The following is a 21,837-nucleotide window of genomic DNA, read 5'->3' on the forward strand; positions in this document are numbered from 1 at the left end:
AGCTGTGATGGAGAGAGTGAGGGGGCTTGGCTCACTCAAGCTACATTATTCTCAATTGGATTATTCTTGGCATCACACATTGTCTCCAATTTGATTTTTTTGTTATGTCTATACCGTTAAGCCTCAAATTAGACAGGTGCTTCCCTGGGGAGTCTTTGCTATGTCCTGAAATTACCCTCTCTTACATTTCCTGAGCCTTTAGCTTCTAATACAGTCTCTTTCCTTTTCACCAGGCATGCTTTCTCTGTGTTGGTACTGTTGGGCAGGAATCTCTCCATTGCTCCTATCATCCCTCCTTTGTCCCCGCCCCCCCCCCCCCCCCCCCCCCCCCCCCCAGTTTCTTCAGCTTCATCACAGCAAAACTCTTCCTGATCCTGTGCCCAGGCCTGTAACCCAGGGCTTCCTGGGGCCTTTGCATCAAACAAGGATGGTTCTGCCTCCTTTTTTGAGCCTTTCCTGAGACAAAGGACTTGGCCTGATACTCAGAGTCTCAACTGTTTAGAATACACCAATTCCTGATTCAGTCTCTGGCCTCCCATCGCAAGGGCCCAGTGGTCTTTGAATTAAACAGTAAGCAGAGGAGATCTCTTGTGCTTCAGGTAAAAAACAAACAAACAAAAACAGCCTAACTGCCATTCTTCTGGATAGGGAGTCTGAAGCCTGAGGTCCAGTCCTGGATCTGCTACTGACTTACTGTTTAACTTTGAGGAAGTCACTTGGTCTCTCTTTTCTCTGTTGCAAAATGAAGGGCTTGAATTAAATGATCTTTGAGGTCCTGCCAAGCTCCAACATTCTTTGGTCCTTTTCCATTAATTAAACTGTATGCTACTGGTGTGCTTGGCCCTGTTTTGGGGAACTTTGTAGGTTAACAAGATAGCCTCTGCTTTCACAAAACTCATAGCCCAGGAGAGAAGCACACATGTGAACAACCAGGTCTAACTTGAAGCAAGTCTAGAATGCGACTTGTCACCAGATATGTTTGAACAGAACACAATCATTAGTTCTACCTGGAAGGATCTGTGAAGCTTCAAGTAGGAGAAGGTTTAAGCCTTTGGTCTTGTCTTCACTTCTCTTGTTCTTTCTTCCTTTTCCTCATCTCTGAGTCCCCAGGCCCATTCCCTTCTTAAATTTTGCCACAGTTTTCATGGTAAATCACATTACTCCTTTTTTAAAAAGCCGCAATTACAACAACCGAAAACACACACAGTCCTAGAAACCCTTTCCTCCCAAACTCTTGAAATAGTTATATAGGTAGGCAGCCCAGGTGGCGCAGCAGTTTAGCGCCGACCCCAGATCAAGTCCCATGTCAGGCTCTATGCATAGAGCCTGCTTCTCCCTCTGCCTGTGTCTCTGTCTCTCTGTCTCTCTCTCTCTCTCATGAATAAATAAATAAATAATTTAAAAAAAAGTTGTATAGGTATACAAGTTACATGTAAAGTTCCTTTAGCCTATCTTTTATTATTTGGAACTAAGAGTTCGAGTGGCTTCTCTCAGTTTGTCTGCCATCAGAATTTTAAGCTTTGAGTGTTTGGGTTTCATTTTTGCTACTACACTATGAGCTCCATAAGCACAAACAAAAGATCTTTTCTTTTTTTCGTCATCTATAGAGATTTACGTAACAAATAACCCAGAGTAGACAGTCATTAGATGTGGGCTTATTTTATTTTTATTTTTATTTATTTTTATTTATTTTTATTTATTTTATTTTTATTTTTTGTGTGTGGGCTTATTTTAAACGGAGTCACTTGGCTCTGATATGGATGTCATACTTGCTGTTTATGTTATTAAATGAAAATTTAAACATGTAATAGTCTTTTTGTCAATCTAATCCTTCTTCCTTGCCTCAACCATCTTCTTGACTCTAAGAAGGATAGTGAACATTATGATGTGAAGGGAAAGAACACTGGGTTTAGAGTGTAAGGAATCTACACTCTAAAGTAAGGGTAAACTCTAAAGTAAATTTGTAAGTAGAGGCTAATCCCAGTCTGATTCCCCAGTGAGTTGTTGAGTGATTGCAGAAATGCTTTGGAAAGTTAAAAAAAAAAAAAAATTGATCTTTTAATTTATTTTAGCTTTTAGCATTTTAAATTTAACATTCACAAAGTAACTCTTAAGTGCTAAGATTGTGCTAGAGGAATAGAAATAAAAGTAAGATATGGCCTTTGCCCTCCAGGAGCTTCAAATGCTAATTTGGCAGGCAGATAAGAACACAAAGGAATAAAAGGAAGTGAACCATGGGGATGGGGAGGGAGAAGAGTTGGGCAAAATGCTTGACTGTGGGATTTGCCGGTAAATGGGGTTCAGGAACTTGGCTTGCCTTCTGAAGATTCCATCTGTGATGTCTTTTCTCAGAGTATAGCTGGGGTGAAGGATCTACTTCCTACATATGGTATGAAATTGGAGAGAGACTCAGTGTTCAGTCAGTTATTTTTGTATAACAACACTGTTTTATAGGAGAAAGAATAGGGAACTTGAGTTCACATCTCTGGTCTGTCACTGAAAGGGTATGCATCCTTGAGCATGTTACACAGTATTGCCAAAAGATTAGTTTTGTTAATAAAGATGAAAGAATAAATGTTTCATGCAATTATTCAGTTTAGTTTGATAAACATTTATGAGAGTCTACTCAGTGCTAACTGGATTCCAAGGCTGGAGAAGTGAAAGGCGAGTTTCTGAGGAACTCTTAATCTAGTGGGAAGAATTGTGTCATGTAAGACTGTGAAATAGAAGCCAAGTAAGAGCAGCCCTTGAGTTAAATGCTATATAAACATGAAGGCATTCTACCACATGGATGACCATTCATAGGACTGCTTCCCATTAGAACAATAGTATCATAAGTAATGTCTGATCAGATCTCCTTTCTGTTTTTGGGATGGCTGTGTGTTTTTTAATCAACAACTGGTTCCTGAAAACTCAGGATTGTTACAATGAGTAAATGTAAAAACATCAGTCAGATCAACTGGAATCAGCATCTGACACATAGTAGGCAGTGACTAATGGAAGCTCTTATTATCCCTAATATGTGTGTCGCCTGAGTCACAGAACAAGGGGAATCTCTCAAATTAGCTGCCATGTTCTGGGCACTGTTCTAAGGCATTAGGAGTACAACAATGAACAAAACAGATGCGAATATTTACTGTCATGGAGCTTACATTTTTTGGGTGAAGACAAATAATTAACAAGATAAAAATTAAAATATTAAATGTGGTAGACAAGTGGGAAGGAGGAAAACTCAAAGAAGGGAAAACTATAGTGTTGGGGGTAAAGGTTTGAACTTTTAAATAAGGAGCCAAGGAAGGCCTCAGTTGAGAGGGTGACTTTTGATTAAGACTTGAAGAAGATGAGAGAATGAGTTGGAAGAAGAATATTCAAGGGGTGGGGAATAGCAAGTGCCAAGACTGAGAAGCCAGAGTTGGTATGTTTTAAGGAATGGCAGGAGGCCAGGGTGGCTGAAATGAAGTGATCAAAGTGGGGGAGAGTAATAGAAGAGGTTGAAAGGTTGTGATGGGAGCAGATCTTGTTGGGTCTTCTAGATCCTAGGAAAGACTCAGCTTTTCCATGGAGTAAGATGGGGAGTCATTGATGGGAAGAATTACATGATACAACTTTTTTATGTTTTCATAGATTCAGACTACTGTGTTGACAATAGATGGAAGACAGGATAGATCTCAAAGCAGGGAAACCAGTTAGGAGGCAGTTGCATCAATCCTGGTGAGAGATGTTAGTGGTTTAAATTAAGATGGTGGAAGTGGGAGTAGTGAGAATTGATTTTTAGGTAGAACTGAAAAAGATTTGCTATTGGGCTAGTTGTGAGATATAGCAATTGGACTGGTGAGATATAAGTAAAAGAGAAGTGAAGAGTGACTCCAAAATTTTGATCTTTGCAGTTGAAAGGATGGAGTTGGCATTAACTGAACTGGGAAAAGACTTCAGGAGAAACAAATTTCAGGGGAGAGGGTGAGTGAATATAAAAATATAGATGGTATTTGCATTCATGAGATTAGATGAAATGACCTTGGGAATGCATAGAGATGCAAAAGAGAAGAGGCCCAAGACTTGATCCTAGGCCACCACAAAGTTTAGATACTGAGAATAAACTGCTGGAATAATTGGAGGAGGGATCAACTCCACCAAAACTCAGTGAGTATTGTGTCTGGAAGCCAAGTGAAGAAAGTGTTTAAAAGTGGGAGAAAGTGATCAACTAGGTCATACTCTGCTGGAAGTAGCAAGGAAGATGGTAGTGGTCACTGGTGACTTTGATAAGCAGTTGTGGTGGTATGGTGGAAATGAAAATTCAATTGGTGTAGGTTCAAAAGAATGAAAGGAAAGTGAGAGAAAGCAAATAAAGATAGCTCTTTCTAGAAGCATTGTTCAGTGAAGGAAAGTAGAGAAATCGACTGGTAACTGGTGTGTTATATGGAATAAAGAAAGGGGTTTTGTTATTTTTTTAATTTGTTTTTTTAGACAAGACAAAAGGAGCGGATACTAATAGGAATAAACCTGAAGAAAGGGGAAAACCTGATAATGCAGGAGAAAAAGAAGAGAGATAACCAGTGTAACATCCTTTGTTTGGTGAGGGGATAGAATATGGTGCATCTGTGGAGGCTTGGATAGGAACTGGTACTTATGGTAATAGGGGAGAAGTTTAGAGTGTATGCGCACAGATGCAGTTTGGTAGGTAAATATGGTGGGAGCTTGTGAAAGTTCACTTTTGGGTGATTGATTTTATTTAGACAAATAAGCAAAATTACTAGGTGACAAAATAACTAGTGAGGTTAGGAGCATAGAAAGCATGAAATAGTCTAGGAAAGTAAATAGTCTTGGCAAACACAGAATGATTGTCATGTTCCATTTAGAGCCTACACAAAAATAGTGATCATAAGTTTAAAGTTTAACTTTAGTGAACATAGTTGTGTTTGTTTCCCCCTTGCACTCCCAAGACCTGTGCCAGTATAGGCAGTGAGTAGATGGTGAATTGCATTTAACCAGGGCTGTGGTTTAATCAAACTAGTGTTAATATAAGTGGTCAGGGCCAACGGAGGGATTATAAAAATTGACCATGGAATTTAAACTAGCCAGAATTAGGAGGGAAGTAAGCCTATGAGGAAGGTGATGGAAATTAAATGCAGATGGAATCAGTAGATTGAATGTCCTTAGAGCCTAAAGGATTGTTAGAGTTGGAGTAACTATAGTGAGTGAACTGGAAAGGTAAGAGACAGTGATTGGAGAATGAGATATTTGGAATTAGGATTATAGAAGATTGACAGTTATTGGTAATGACAGGGTAAAAAATATAACCATGGGAATGAGAGGCTGATGTAGGATGGAATTCAAGATAACAGAGAAGAGGAGGTCTGGTAACTGGGAGAGCAATATGTTATAACTATTATTTATATAGTTATTGCAATTACCAAGAATTATGGCAAGAATGGTATTGGAGAGAATAACAATAGTTTGCTAGGAACCACAGTCTTTAAGGAATAAATGGAAATAATAGGCTGCAAGTTCAAGTCCCAGTAGTAGATGGGGAGTGAGAGAAAAAACAGCTCCATTTGCTAGGGCTGCAGAGGGTACATTGTCTGGGACTGCCAGATTTCACTTAGAGCAAGAAGGCAAGGGTGAGATTCACAGAAGAGATTGAAGATACAGAGATTTGCTAATCTTGAGATCCAAAGGGTACAGTGGAAAAAGTCAGGAGAGGGATCCCTGGGTGGCGCAGCAGTTTGGCGCCTGCCTTTGGCCCAGGGCGCGATCCTGGAGACCCGGGATCGAATCCCACGTCGGGCTCCCGGTGCATGGAGCCTGCTTCTCCCTCTGCCTATGTCTCTGCCTCTCTCTCTCTCTCTCTCTGTGTGTGTGTGACTATCATAAATAAAAAATAAAAAATAAAAAAATAAAAAAATAAAAGGAAAAAGTCAGGAGATGAAGAGGGGAGAGAGATGAGAATCAGAAAATACATTGTACAGAGCCACAAAGGAGTAAAGTCTGGGAGATGAGGAATGGCCTAGGAGTTCTGGGGTGGGAGTGAGTGCCGCAGCTAATGATATTCTCAATTGAGAAGGAGGTGGTCTTTTCTAATTGTTTGTAGTAAGATTATTCACATTGGTTCTTCCAATGACATTTGGAATAAGATATGATTTACTGAAAAAAAAAAGATACGATTTACTGGATTAAAAAAATCCATGTGGATAATATACATTTATTTGCAAATATTAAAAACATGCTACTTTGGAATAAGAAACATTTATGAATGTATTATAAAAACCAGACGATGCATACTTATTCTGCAAGAAAATATGTTTGGCAATACCAAAGCAGATTGGTATCTTGTTCTAAGCATTAATTTCTTTATTCAAACATAAATACTACTTTGTCCTTTTTTCTGAGAGTCATTTTGCTTCCTAATGAACATGCTGGAATTTATTTTCAGGGGAGTGGGTTGCTTCATCTGAAGGATCTATTCAGAAATAGTTGTTCCAGATTACAAATCAATTTGGAAATCCAATGGCACTTGAGGGGGAAAAAAAATGCTGCAGTGAGCTTTTGATTTTATCTTGAAAAGCTAGTAAGTGGTGGTCAGACTTACAGTTTGTGATCATCTTTATCTAAAATAGAAAGTCTGGAATGTTTTAAAAACCAGCATTTTCATGGTATAACAGATAAACTTTGACAACATTATGCTAAGTGAAATAAGCTAGTCATAAGGGACATATATAATTCCTCTTATGAGATTCCTGGAATAGTTAAATTCATAGAGACAGAAGGTAAGATGGTGGTTGCTGGGAGAAGGAGAAAATGGGGAGTTAGTCTTTAATAGGTACAGAGTTTCAGTTGGGGAAGATGAAAAAGTTCTAGAGATGGATGGTGGTGATAGTTGCACAACAATGTGAATGTACTTTATACTTCAGAACTGTACACTTAAAAATGATTAAAATGATAAATTTTATGGTAATATTTTACCACCACAAACAAAAAAAAGCTCCAGTGTTTTGAGTGTCCAGTGCCTATAAGACTACTTGCCTAAACTAGTTGACCATTCTCACATTGAATTATAAATAATGATCCCCCTTTTCCCCAATATCTTACATTTGTGTACTCCTGTATATTTAAGTAAATGTTTTGATATCTGATTCAGAACAGCCTTGAGAGGTATATAGGATTAGATAAGGAAACAGATTGTAAGAGACTTGCTCCTGGTAAGTCAGAGACAGTAGTCCGTGTCTAGTTCAATGTGGTCTCGTTCCAGAACCTTCCTAGCCATAAATGAGGGGGTTTAAACCTTAAAAGTGGGGGGCTTTCTCTGAAGCAATATGTTTCCTCAGCAGAGACCCCCGTCCCTTTATTAGAGCTTAGAGGCAGAACAGTTGAGATCTACACTCCTCTAACTTGCACATTCTGCCTGGTTTGTATTCAGATCTTCGACAGAGCATCTGGACAAAGTAAGGAGACTGATCACACCATCTGCAGTTTGAATGATTAAATTCTCTATGCCCATCTTTCTTTTTTGCCCCTAAAGGGAATTAGTTTTTCAAATATTCAAAATATAATAGGATCAAAAGTAAATAAAGAGATTTACAATGAAGGGAAAAATAAGGAAAGCAGAATAAATGAAACTAAGGTAAATTTAGTACCGTAAATTCCTGCTTATTGCTAAGATTTGGTAGCAAATTCAACTCTGAGCTTCCTAGTGGCCAAAGCAAGGTCTAGTTCAAGGTTCAGAGTGCCTGTCATTCATTCATTTATTCTTTCAACTGGTAGTTTAAGAAGACACACATATATCTCTGGTTTTAGTATCTGAAGAAAATAGAGCTCATCTTAGACAATAGATGACATTAGTGCTTGCCACCATAAACTTGATAGTAGGCTCTGTGTCTGGTTTATTTCTATTTAGCTTATACCTGACACCAGTAATTGGCTCAGAGTGAATACTTATTATGGACTTCCTGAATGAATAAGAAATTACTGCTTTTTTAAGGATCTGATGTAAAACTTGGACAATTAGAGTTATTTTGATGTTCAGCAAATACTGAATACCTGTAATGTATACTCAGTCCTGTGCTGGGCTCTTTGGGAAATAAAGACATGAATAAATTATGGATTTATGCTCAAAGAGTATTTTTTATTTTATTATTTATTTATTCATTTATTTTTAAGATTTTTTATTTATTTATTTATTTTTTTATTTTTAAGATTTTATTTATTTATTCATTCGTGAAAGACACACAGAGAGAGGCAGAGACACATGCAGAGGGAGAAGCAGGCTCCATGCCAGGAGCCTGACATGGGACTTGATCCCAGGTCTCCAGGATCTCGCCCTGGGCCAAAGGCAGGCGCCAAACCACTGAGCCACCCAGGGAGCCCAAGGAGCATTTTTTAAAAGCTGATGATACAAAGTACTATGTGAGAATATAAAATGCTTTGTGAGGACTATGGGAGCTCAAAGGAGAGTTCATCATAGGCCGGCTGTTCAGTTTCCCCATTGGTAAAAAGGGAATAATTATTTACTTCATAGGGTTGTTATGAAAATTAAAAGAGTTAACATATGTAAAGCTCTAAGAAGGATACCAGGCTATTAGGAAGCATTCTATAAATATTAGCCAATAATAATATTTAGGAAAGACACCCTGGAGAAGGGGGTGCATGGAGTTAGGTTCTTTAGATCCTTATGCTTGTCTCTACCAAAGCATCTGAATGTCCTTATATGACTCTACATTTCCCTACTCTGCTAGCTCCAAGGTCCTTTAGGGTATGTAACATAATAATGTTGGTACTGGGCCTGGTATAACATAAATACCTGTTGAAGGTTTGTTGACTGAAGAAAGGAAGCAAGCAAGCATACTAGGGGCCAAGCAGGCTTGCTCCTTTAATGACTGAGAAGGTTCTAAAGACATGCTTTCTGGAAGCCCTACTTGGCTCTGAATTATATCTGACAGCATATTCTGCTGACCTGTTATTCTTCCTCCATGTTCCTTCATTCCTTACTTGCCTTTATATCCTTGTTGGACTACTGCTGAGCTAATGGTTGGTGGGTAGTTAGTTCACAGCAACCATCATCTCAGATCATATTGATTCCAGGTGTTCATTGTACATCTTTGCCTCTGCTTGTTCAAAAATGAAGGCCACTTAGGGGCACCTGGGTGGCTCAGTCAGTTAAGCATCTGCCTTCACCTTAGGTCATGATCCCAAGGTCCTAGGATTGAGCCTCACATTGGGCTCCCTGCTCAGTGAGGAATCTACTTCTCCATCTGCCTCCTCCCGACCCCCACTCGTGTGTGCATGCTCTCTCTCTTGCTCTCTCTCTCTCTCATAAATACATACATACAATCTTTAGAAAAAAATGAATGCTATCTTTCAGTGCTTACTTTGAAACCCCTTATTTTCTCCTCATTGAGCCCTGCATACAGAAAGTTTCTAAATCCTATAAGTTATGACTCAAAATAATTTCTATGTTCTTTCTTTCCTTTGTATTTCCATTCTTACTTTCTAGTTGAAACCTTCTTTCTTTTCTACCAATGCATCCTCCATCTTCTCATGAAATATCATTCTAAAACACAAATATGGTATGTCACTTTGTTCTTTTTACTTTAAATCTTTCATGGCTCCCTATTCATCTTCACAGCAGTTCTTTAGATTAAATGGTAGTATTTCCATGTCATAGATGAGATAATTGCCTTCCTGTAGCAGATAACCTCAAGGTGAAATTAATGCTCCTCGTAGTCTTTTGAGGCTAATTACCCTTTTAAAACCTTAAACCCAGAAAGAGGACAGTCCAGAGTCCTGGGCATCCCTGTAGACATTGTGGATCCAAGCCATTGAAAACCACACGTGATGAGTAGGTTTCTCTAGATGCAGTAATGAAAAAGTCACCATTCATTGAGTGTACTCTGGCAAAACATATATTGTTTAATTTCTTCCTCCCAACATACTTTAGAGGTATGTGATAATCTTATTTTATTTTTTTCCCCATTTTTAAAAATAAATTTATTTTTTATTGGTGTTCAATTTACCAACATACAGAATAACACCCAGTGGTATGTGATAATTTAAGATATTATGTCATTGTGAAACTGTGGTATGCAGTCAGTTTGTTCAGCAAATAGTTTCTAAAAACATACTGTGTGCCTAACTTTGTGCTACATAGTAGGAATGAAACTCTAGGAAAACAAATCTTTGCTTTCATGGGCTAGGCAGGAGTTGGCAGTGTGATATTATGTTAGAGTATGATAAATACTACAGAAGCTTCCCAGTGAAAGTAGCATCTAATTGAGACCTGAAAAGAAGAGTAGGAATTATCCAGATTAAGAAAGAGGGTAGACGGTGGCGCAGCGGTTTAGTGCCGCCTGCAGCCCAGGGTGTGATCCTGGAGACCCTGGATCGAGTCCCACGTGAGGCTCTCTGCATGGAGCCTGCTTCTCCCTCTGCCTGTGTCTCTGCCTCTCTTTCTCTCTCTGCATCTCTATGAATGAATGAATAAATAAATAAATAAATAAACAAACAAATAAATAAATCTTTAAAAAAAAAAGGAAAGAAAGAGGGTAGATTAGTGAGAACCCCTGAATGATGGAGAAGGGTGGTATTTCAAGGCACAGAGAACAGGGTGTGGAAAGACTCCGAGGCAAGAGAGTATGGCATGTTCAGGGGAACTCAAAGAAGGTAAAATTTGCTGGATTATAAAGTGTGAAGGCAGGAAAAAACCATTTTGAAAGTACAGCCATTTTAGGTATCATATCTAGATTATGAAATAGCATGATGTCATGGGAAGGACTGGACTTGGGATGTGAAGACCCACATTTTAGTCCCTGGCTTTACACTGGCTATCTATGGGATCTTGAACAAATTATTTAACTTCTCTGATTCTGTTTATCAGCAAGATAGTAATTGGTAACTCTTGCACCACACCATCCCTTTTTTTTTTTTTTTTGCACCATCCTTTTAAGCTATAAAACTGCTACACTATGAAAGCTTGTCTTAATCCTTCTGCCAAGCAAAATGACATCCTTGCTTTGTTTTAAACACTGTTTTAATACAGCACTTTTATTATAGTAATTCTTATGTACAACTGTTTTCCCACTAAGATGAGCTCTTTTAAGGGCATAAAATGACACAAGGTAAGTCCCAAGTTCTTGTGAGGTTTAATGAATAATTGGATTCTATATTAAGGGAGATTTCCTCTGAAATTTGTTTGCTCTTAAAAAAAATCCTTGAGAAGAAATTTTGTATTATTTGCAAGCATTTGGCTTGAGAGACAATTATGTTGTGTTTTTGATTAGCAAAAAAGTCATTTTCTTAAAGCTATTTCAGTGGGCTGAATGTTCTAGTAGTTAAAATGTGACATTTTGCAGATGAGCATATCATTTACAGGTAGGCACAAGAGGTGGTTATTGAGGTTTTGCATGAAAAGATCTTCCTGTTAACTGGAAACCTTTTTGATATTGAGATCCTCTTGGCAGATCCTAGAAATCAGAGTTCTCCATTTCACCTTTAAATGGAAACATTTTCTGAGATGAAATGATATATACAGAACAGTAAAATGTGGAAATCTGATGTGCAGTTTGATTACATTTAGCAGACCGTATAAAGAAGTAGGCAGAAAAAAAAAAAAAAAGAAGTAGGCAGCTACTATAAAAATTGGCCTTCTTTGTGTATCATCATAGTAAAAGAATTAAAAAAAAAAACGGTAAAACTGAGTTTTCTTAAATTTGTTCGGTAGGAGGAAGTTAATGATATTAAGCTATTGAATTTCAATGAAGAATTTCTTTTTATTTACCCATTAATTTATTCATCTTGACTAGTCAACAAATGTTCAGTGAGCTTTATACCAGGCCCTTTTCTAGAAATTTAGTAGTGAATAAAGCAGATATGGTCCTTTGACCTCATGACGCTTCAGTTGTAGCAGGAAGAAAAGAATGAGGCCAGCAAATTACAGCTGCAATAAGTATGGATAACAGAGGTTTAGAGAACTCTGGGATCACAAAATGGCCGTAGCCATTCCTAACCTGGCTTTTTGAGATTCTTCCTAAAAGTTATATAGACACAATTGAGAAAAGGGTCTAGGATACTAATATCTTTGCCATGGTTTCCCTCAGATTCTGTGCTCCAGCCTTCACAACTACCTGACCTTCTCTGAGCCTCGCTCTCTCATGGCATAATCTCATGAATGCCCTTTACTTCCCCTTCTCCTTCTGTAGACTTCTGTTATCCTTCAAAACAGATCAAATGATACATTCTTTTGAAATCTTCAATATCTCTCCCCCAATTAAATAGGATTAGGTTCAGCTACAATATTCTAAAATAACAGTGGTTTGGAAATACAGGCTTTTATTCTCTCATATGAAAGAAGTTGAGAAGTAGGTAGTGCAAGCCTGACCTGGTTGTTCCATGAAATCATCAAGGACCTAGACTCTTTCTGCAATCCTTGATTTGAGATTTCCATTCACAAGGTTACTTCATGAAAAAGAAAGCTGATGAATTCCAATCATAATGTCCTAATTCTAGCAAGAAAGAGGGAATAAGGGGAGAAAGCAGGGCACCCCTGCCAGATAACACTGTTCCCTTTAAGTAGCCTTTAACAGAAGACCTACACAATATTTCAATTATATTTTATTGAGCAGAACTAAGCCACATAGCCACACCTAACTACAAGATGGGCTGGGAATTAGAATCCTTTAACTGAGTGTTTTGCCACCTAATGGTAGTCATAGTGTTCCGTCCCCTCCCCCCACCCTTGGTTAGTTGTTCTTTAAATTCTCAGCACTCTGTGTAAGAACAGTCCTATATTGCTATTGTCAATTTCCATCTTTCTTTCACGTAAATACCCCAGGGATAGAAATTGTGTCCTGTTATCTCTGAATCTGTAACACTTTGCAGAGAGTGGCACAGGAAGTATCTTCATGTGTATAAAATGGAGGTGTTGAACTAAATGACAATTACTTTTAGCTTATAAAATATCTGTAACTATTTCTTGAACCACCAATTCATATTTTTAAACAGCTTTATTGAGATATATATGATAAATTTCACTTTTTTTTTCTAAGATTTTATTTATTTATTCATGAGAGACACAGAGAAAGAGAATCAGAGACACACAGGCAGAGGGAGAAGCAGGCTCCATGCAGGGAGCCCGACGTGGGACTCGATCCCCGGTCTCCAGGACCAGGCCCTGGGCTGAAGGCGGCGCTAAACGGCTGAGCCATCCGGGCTGCCCGATAAATTTCACTCTTAAATATACAAATTCAGTGCTTTTAGTAAATTTACAGAGTTGTGCAACTATCACCAAAATTCAGGTGTAGGCCATTTTTATTACCCCAAAGAGATTCCTTGCTCCCGTGTGCTGTCTATCCCATTCCTACTCCAAGTCCCAGGGAACCAAATATCTACTGTCTGCCTCATATAATTTGCCTTTTCTGAACATATCATATAAATAGAATCATACAGTGTGTGGTCTTTTGCTCTGGCTGTTTTTACTTGGCATAATATTTTCAAAGTTAATTCATATTGTAATATATATCATTGTTTTTTTTAAATTGCTGATATTGTTGAAATTTATATTAAATTTAAAATTTTTAAGTTTATTTTATTTTTTTAAACATTTTTTAAAATTTTTATTTATTTATGATAGTCACAGAGAGAGAGAGAGAGAGAGAGAGAGAGAGAGGGGCAGAGACATAGGCAGAGGGAGAAGCAGGCTCCATGCACCGAGAGCCCGATGTGGGATTCGATCCCGGGTCTCCAGGATCGCGCCCTGGGCCAAAGGCAGGCTCTAACCCGCTGCGCCACCCAGGCATCCCTTATATTAAATTTTAAAAGTTATTTTCTTTGTTTTGGGATTAAATATATTAATTTATTACAAATTATTGTATTTATTGTAATCCACATAGGGTCTACTTCAGATACAAACTAAATTAATTTCAGTAAAATAGAAAAACTTTGTTCTGATAAAATTCCATTCCCCCTCTCCTTTACTTGGGCTCTTGGTTTTTGTTTTTAAGATTTTATTTATTATTGGGGGGAGGGGCAGAGAGAGAGAGAGAGAGAATCTCTAGCAGACTCCATACTGAGCATAGAGCCAGACATGAGGCTCCATCCAACAACCCTGAGACCATGACCTGAGCTGAAACCATGAGTTGGATGCTTAACCAGCTGAGCCACCCAGACATCACTGGGCTCTTGTTTTTATATAAATTAATAATTATATATGTGCAACAATAATGGTTTTATTTTTTTTTTTTAATTTTTAAAGATCTTATTTAGACACAGAGAGACACAGAAGAGAGGCAGAGACAGAAGCAGGCTCTCCGCGGAAAGCCTGATGTGGGGCTCCATCCCAGGACCCCAGGATCATGACCCAAGCCAAAGGCAGATGCTCAACCACTGAGCCACCCAGATGACCCTGTGCAACAATATGATTTTCGACTTACTGTTTTATATAGCTGTCTTTTAAATCTATTAGGATAAAAATACTTATACTTTTATATTCACCTACATAATCACCTTTCTGGTGCTCTTTATTTCTTCACATGGGTTTGAATTACTCTCTAGTGCTGTTTCCTTTCAGCCTGATAGTTTTAGGTATTCCTCCTACCTCCCCCCCCAGTATTTCCTAAGTATTTTTTGAAAGGCAGGTATCTCAGTCATTATTTATGTGGGAATGTCTTTGTTTTAGCCTTCAGTTTTGAATGATAGCTTTACTGGAATTATAAGTTTTTAAGGAGAATATGTTATTTTTATTTCTATTTATTTTAAGTAAAATTGACATACAGCATTACATTCATTTTAAGTATACAACTTAGTGATTTGATAAGTTTATACATTACACTGTGTTCACAAGTATAGTTACCATCTGTCCAGTTACATTGCTATGACAAGTTCACTGACTATATTCTTTATGCTCTGCTTTTTTATTCCCATGACTTACTCATTTCATAACTGGAGGCCTGTATCTCCCTCTGCTCTTCACGTCTGTTGTGCCACCCTCCCATCCTAGACCCCTCTGGCAACCATCAGTTTGTTCTCTGTATTTATAGTTCTAATTCTGCTTTTTGTTTATTCATTTTTTATAGATTCCATTTATAAATGGAATCATGGTATTTGCCTTTCTAGTCTGACTTAATTTCACTTAGCATAATACCTTATAGGTCCATCCATGTTTTCTTAAATGACATCATCTCACCCTTTTTTATGGCTGTGTAATGCTCTGTTATGTTTATTCTCTTGTTTGTATGTATATACGTTTTCCTTGTGCATTTGTCTTTTGAAGGACACTTAGGTTGCTTCCATGTCTTGGCTATTGTAAATAATGCTGCAATAAACATAGGGGTGCATATATCTTTTTCAGTTTCTGTTTTCATAATGTCCATTAGTGGGATTATTGGGTCATATGGTATTTCTAATTTAATTTTTTTTTCTAATTTAACTTTTTGAGGAACCTCCATACTGTTTTCCACAGTGGCTGTACCAGTTTACGATTTTACCAACAGTGCACAAAGCTTCTTTTTTCTCCACATTCTTTCTTTGTTGCATTTTGTCTTTTTTTTCCTTTTTAAGATTTTATTTATTTATTCATGAGAAAGACAGAGAGAGAGAGAGAGGTAGAGACAGAGAGAAGCAGGCTCCATGCAGGGAGCCCAATGTGGGACTCGATCCCGGGACTCCAGGATCACGCCCTGGGCCAAAGGTAGGTGCCAAACCGCTGAGCCACCCAGGCGTCCCAGTTTCTTGTCTTCTTAATTTCACCATTCTAACAGACATGAGACGATATCTCTTTGTGGTTTTGATTTGCCTTTCCCTGATGATGAGTGATGTTGAGCATTTTTTCATATGTCTGCTGGCCATCTGTATGTCTTCTTTAGGAAAATGTTTATTGAGGTCCTTTGCCCATTTTTTAGTCAGACTGCCTTTTTTGTTGTGGTAGTGGGCATTTTGTTTTTTTTTTTTTTTTTAGTGTTGAGTTATATAAGTTCTTTATATATTTTGGATATCAGCCTCTTATCAGATACATCATCTGCAAGTATCTTTTCCCATTCAGTAGGTTGTCTTTTTGTTTTGTTGATAGTTTTCTTCACTGTGCAAAGCGTTTTATTTTGATATAGTCCCAATATTTTTGCTTTTGTTTCTCTTGCCTTAGGAAATATATCTAGAAAAATGTTGCTATGGCTGATGTTAGAGAAATTGTTGCCTGTGTTCTCTTCTAGGATTTTTATGGTTTCAGGTCCCACGCTTAGATCTTTAACCTGTTTTGAGTTTATTTTTGTGTATAGTGTTAGAAAGTAGTCCAGGTTCATTCTTTTACATGTAGCTGTCCAGTTTTCCCAGCACCATTTATTGAAAAGACTGTCTTTTCCCCATTGTGTGTTCTTGCCTCCTTTGTCATAGATGGACTATATAAATGTGGTTTTATTTCTGGGGTCTCTGTTCCATTGATCTGTGTGTCTGGTTTTCTTTCTTTCTTTCTTTCTTTCTTTCTTTCTTTTCTTTCTTTCTTTTCTTTCTTTTCTTTCTTTTCTTTCTTTTCTTTCTTTTCTTTCTTTTCTTTCTTTTCTTTCTTTTCTTTCTTTTCTTTCTTTTCTTTCTTTTCTTTTTCTTTCTTTTCTTTCTTTTCTTTTTTCTTTCTTTTCTTTTTTTTTTTTTTTTTTTTTTTTGCCAATACCATATTGTTGTGATTACTACAGGGTTTTTTTTTTTTTTTTTAGATTTTATTTATTTATTCATGAGACACAGAGAGCGAGAGAGGCAGAAACATAGGCAGAGGGAGAAGCAGGGTTCATGCAGGGAGCCTGATGTGGGACTCGATCCCAGGACTCCAGGATCATGTCCTGAGCCGAAGGCATATGCTTAACTGCTAAGCCACCCAGGCGTCCCTATAGCTTTGTAGTATATCTTGAAATCTGGAATTGTGATACCTCCAGCTTTGTTCTTTCTCAGAATTGCTTTGGCTGTTTAGGCTTTTCTGTGGTTCCAAGAGGGTTATAAATCTTGGTTAATATGTTTGCTTTTTTTTCTTTCAGCACATTTTATATATCATTCTTCTGCCTCTAGCTTTCTACTATTTCTTATGAGAAGTGAGCTGTTAATCTTGTTCCCTTTTATCTGATAAATTGTTTTCTCTTGCTACTTAAAAAAATTCTCTTTGGTTTTCCACAGTTTTTACAACAATGTATGCAGGTATAGATATTTTTTGTGTTTAGCCAACTTGGAATTCATTACCTATTTTAGATATGTAGTTTAATGTATGTTTTTAAAATAAAATTTGGAAAGCTTTTGGCCATTATGTCTTCAAATATTTTTTCTGCTCATATTTTTTTCCTCTTTCTGGAACTCCCATTACTTATATATTGCTCTGATAGATAGTTTCCCACAGGCCACTCTAATTTCTTTTTGTCAGATTGCATAATTTGTATTGATCTTTCAGTTTGATGATTTTTTTTCTTCTGCCAGCTGAGATTTGTTATTGAGTTCCTCTTGAATGTTTCATCTCAGAATACAATTTCCATTTTTTAAAAAATTTTTGTAACTTCCGTATATTGACATTCTCTATTTGATGGATTATTATCATCATACTTTCACTTAGTTCTTTGAGTATAGGTTCCCTTGATTCTTTTTAGCATTATTTATAACACCTGTTTTGAAATATTTCTCTGCTGATTTCAACATCTGGGCCCCCTTAGTCAGTATTTATAATCGTCTTTTCTTTTCCTGGTAAGTGGGGCACTCTTCTCTATTTCTTTGCATGATCCATGATTTTTTTTAAAGATTTTATTTATTTATTCATGAGAGAGAGAGAGAGAGAGGCAGAGACACAGGCAGAGGGAGAAGCAGGCTCTACCTGGGGAGCACAACGCGGGACTTGATCCCGGATCTCCAGGATCATGCGCCCTGGGCCGAAGGCAGCACTAAAGTGCTGAGCCACCCGGGCTGCCCTGATTCATTTTTTTGTATGTTTGTTGAAAACTGCATGTTTTAGATAATATATTGTGGCAACTCTTAATTCAGATTCTTCTCATGGAGGTTGGATATTGTTGCTGGGTGTTTTTGTTTATTTACACTGTTCTACAGTCTATCTCTTGCAGTGTGTGACTCCTGATGTCTTTTTTTTTTTTTTTTTTTTTAAAGCATGAATGCTTAATTATTTAACATGAAAGTTTTTTCTGGTCATATTTTTAAAATTATTGTTTTAATTTTTAAACCTGGCTTCTTAAAGTCACTCTGGGTCATTGTAGATTAGTGGTCAGTGATTGACTTAAACCCTAGGCCAGGAAATCTTCTGCCCTGATGGATCTGTTTGTCATTTGGAGAATGCATTCAGAGTTCAGTCAATTTAAAATTCTGCTTCAGCCTTTACTTTTAGTGTGTTCAAGGCCTCACATTCACATAGAGTCAGTAGATAGCTAGGACCTTCTCCGGTTTCTCCTTAGCAGTTGTGAAATCTTAACCGTCAGGGATACCATAGTGGGTCTTATCAAGACACATTATGGCTGTTTTGTTCTCTAGTATTCCCTTTTAAATTTCTGGTTTATATGCTCTGTTGCCTGCTCTAACTAGTATTCTGACCTGAATCTAGCTACAGTAGTGGCCTTCCTGGATTGTTTACTATTGTTCCCCAGATTGTCCCTCTATTGTTTTTGACAATGATGCTGGGCAATATCCAGAGCTGGTTCTCTATGCTCAGCTTCAGATTAAATCAGCCCACTCTGGCACCAGTTGTCCTCTTGACCTGCCCTGGCCTGCCCTGATGGAATTATTCCCAGGGAGCTGGGGGTTGGGAGATAGGGGCAGCCCTAGGTTAAAACACCACAGATTTTTGCTGTTCTTAGTATGGTTCAGTAATTTTTATTTTTCTTTTATTTTTTAAGTAGATTCCACACCTAGTGTGGGGCCCAGTGTGGGCCTTGACCTCACTACCCTGAGATCAAGACCTGAGCTGAGATCAAGAGTCAGACTCTTAACTGACTGAGCTACCCACCTGCTCCAGTTCAGTAATTTTCCTTGAATCAACATTTCTCAATTAGCTGTATCCCTTTGGTTATTTTTCAGAGGCCTGAATTGGTTGGTTTTGACCATTTTGTCCAGTTATATTGTTGCTTTTTGGGGAGAGGGTTTGCCAGGCATTTTAAGCATTCCAGAATTTCTGTCTCCTTGTATATTTTTTGGTATCTTAATTTTTGTTGAACTTTAGAAGTTCCCCAGCTAGACCATAACTTCCTTTGGGCAGACACCATCCCTGTTTTCTGTACAGTATCCATCCAATGTGAATTAAACCTTTGAGCTTTCATTTCTTTATCTGTCAAATGAAATTAAGAATCCTTGCATTGCTTACCTCAAAGGACCAAGTAAAATAGTGGTTAAAAATTTTGTAAAGTAAAAAAAAAAAAAAAAAAAAAAATTTGTAAAGTATAAACACTTTGTAAATGGTAAAATTCTTTAAAAGTTTTAAAATAGTTTGCAAGCTGCAATAATAATTCTTAACACTGCAACCTGCTGTGCATATAGTAGTACTTCCAAGTATTCATCCTGAATACATAGGCTTTTTTTTTCCTTGTCATTTTATGCTCATAGGTTTTGCTGTTGGTTTGAAAGAAATATTCACATGTTTTTTGAGTGCAGCAGCAGGCCACTTGCAGAACAGTCTGGGAATGAAAGCTCCACCAGAAGGAAAGTTTTCTTTCCCTCTCTCACACGTTGTTCCATTGCCTGGCTCACCACTGCTGGTTCTGCAGTTAGAGAGGTGAGCTATCAATTGAAGCTTCTGTGAACACTGGAGAGATGTGGAGTCAGGTAGTTCTCTGAGATACGCCAAGAAGTGCCAAACACTTTGAAACTTTTTTTAAAGTTGTCTTTTGGAGAAGCATGAAGGATAGTTCATTATTTATTCAACTACTATGTATTTAGTGTCTTTTATGTGTGAGGTACTGTATTCTGGGTACTGGGGATACAAGACAAAGAGAATCCTTGTTCTTGTTGAACTTACTCTAATGGAGAGAATAAATAAATAGGCAAGAAAATATATCAGGTTGTGATAGGTGTAAGTAGAAAAGGTAAAGTAGGATGAGAGGGACATGGAATAACATTTGGAGGAACTGTTTTAGGTAGATTGGTTAAGTTAGTAAGGAAGTCATTTCTGGTAAGGTGACATTTGAGCAGAGACCTGAATGATGTGAGGGAATATAGTCATTTGGATATCTGAGGGAAGGGCTTTCTGGGTGTGGAGAAGAGCAAATGCAAAGATGCTGAGATGTAAGCATGCATGGTATGTTCAGGAAACAAGGAGATCATTGTGATTTGAGTGGAGAAAGCAAGGGGATAATGGTAGGAGTTGTAATCAGAGATGTGGGCATGTGAGGTCAGATCACATAATATAATGCCTTGTAGACTTTTATAAGGACTTTGGATTTTATTCTGAATAAAATGAGAAGCTATTGCAGAGTTGTGTTTGCTGGCACAAGAAATAGATTTGCTGTGGTTCAGCCCCAGAAAGCAGAGGAACTCCGTCCTTGGCTCAGGAGAGAGAGGAAGGCAGGCTGTGCACAATGGGCATGTATCTTAAGAAGTGAAATCAAGTTGGATGGGTAGTATATATGATAGCTGAGGTTGTAGAAGTCAGGCAGGCAGTACTTTTATTCTCTTGTAATTGACCATGTATGCCCAGCAGGGGCCCAGAAGATAGATATGAACTGCCTCCCTGGTGAGATCTATCAGGATCCAAGCGTAGCATAAGGCACCCTGAGTTAAAGGGAAGGATTCAGGGCCTGACATTCCAGAGGAGAATCTAGTGCTGGGTTTGGGAGACTGGGAAATTCATCTAGCATGGTGGAAATAGCTTGGACATTGGAATCAGACAGACCTGGCTATGAAACAAATTTTCTCAATTCTTAGTAATGATTTGGATAGTTTGCTTTATTTCTCTGGACTTAAGTTTATTTACCTGTCATATAGATTACTGTTACCTTAAAAGACTCGTAAGGACTTAATAAGTCCCTAGCACAGTACCTATCACATGGTGGATGTTCAATAAATGGTAGCTGTCTGTAATAAAGACAATATTTATAATAGTGGTAATGGTTAACCCCTACAGAATGCTCATTGTGTATCAACCATTGTAAGCAGAATTCTTAGGTGTCTCAAATTTAAGTCCAAACCCAAATTTCTGTTTTTTACTAAAAAAAAAAAATGCTTCTTTCATAGTTCTTATCCTAGTAAGTGATATTTTTATTATTCCAGTTTCTCAAGTTAGCTTTACAGTCACCCTTGATGTCCTTCTTCTCATACTCCATATTCAGTCGATTAGTAATTTTTGTCAGCCTAATCTTCAGAATATATCCAAAATATGACTGCTTTCCACCACCACTATCACCACTGCTGCCATCCTATCTGAAGCCACCGTTATCTTTTATCTGGATTATTTCAAATAGCTTCCTAACTGATCTCTCTTCTTGAACTCTTGCCCTCATGCCAAATGATCTCAGCTCAACAGTCAAAGTAATCCTTTTTTTTTTAAGATTTTAATTTATTTATTCTTTTTTTTAAAAATTTTTTATTTATTTATGATAGTCACACAGAGAGAGAGGCAGAGACACAGGCAGAGGGAGAAGCAGGCTCCATGCACTGGGAGCCCGATGTGGGATTCGATCCCGGGTCTCCAGGATCGCGCCCTGGGCCAAAGACAGGCGCCAAACCGCTGCGCCACCCAGGGATCCCAGACACACACAGAGAGACAGAGAGAGAGAAGCAGGAGAAGGGAGAAGCAGGCCCCATGCAGGAAGTCCGATGTGGGACTCAATCCCGGGACTCCAGGGTCATGCCCTGAGCCAAAGGCAGATGCTCAACCACTGAGCCACCCAGGCG

General features: G+C 38.0%; 1 protein-coding gene across 8 annotated transcripts in view; it reads left to right on the top strand.

The window, feature by feature from the left end:
* FAM168A (family with sequence similarity 168 member A) overlaps nucleotides 1–21,837 on the top strand; it is a 186,831-nt gene that overhangs the window by 95,424 nt on the left and 69,570 nt on the right. The window contains exon 2 of one of the 8 annotated variants that reach the window (XM_038568708.1): nucleotides 3,888–3,957. The exons of the other annotated variants lie outside the window; for them this stretch is intronic. The gene's annotated coding sequence lies outside the window, so the exon portion shown is untranslated. The remainder of the gene's footprint in view (nucleotides 1–3,887; nucleotides 3,958–21,837) is intronic. 8 annotated transcript variants of the gene reach the window in all.

The sequence above is a fragment of the Canis lupus genome, chromosome 21, assembly GCF_011100685.1.
Source record: "Canis lupus familiaris isolate Mischka breed German Shepherd chromosome 21, alternate assembly UU_Cfam_GSD_1.0, whole genome shotgun sequence".
Taxonomy (NCBI): Eukaryota; Metazoa; Chordata; class Mammalia; order Carnivora; family Canidae; genus Canis; species Canis lupus.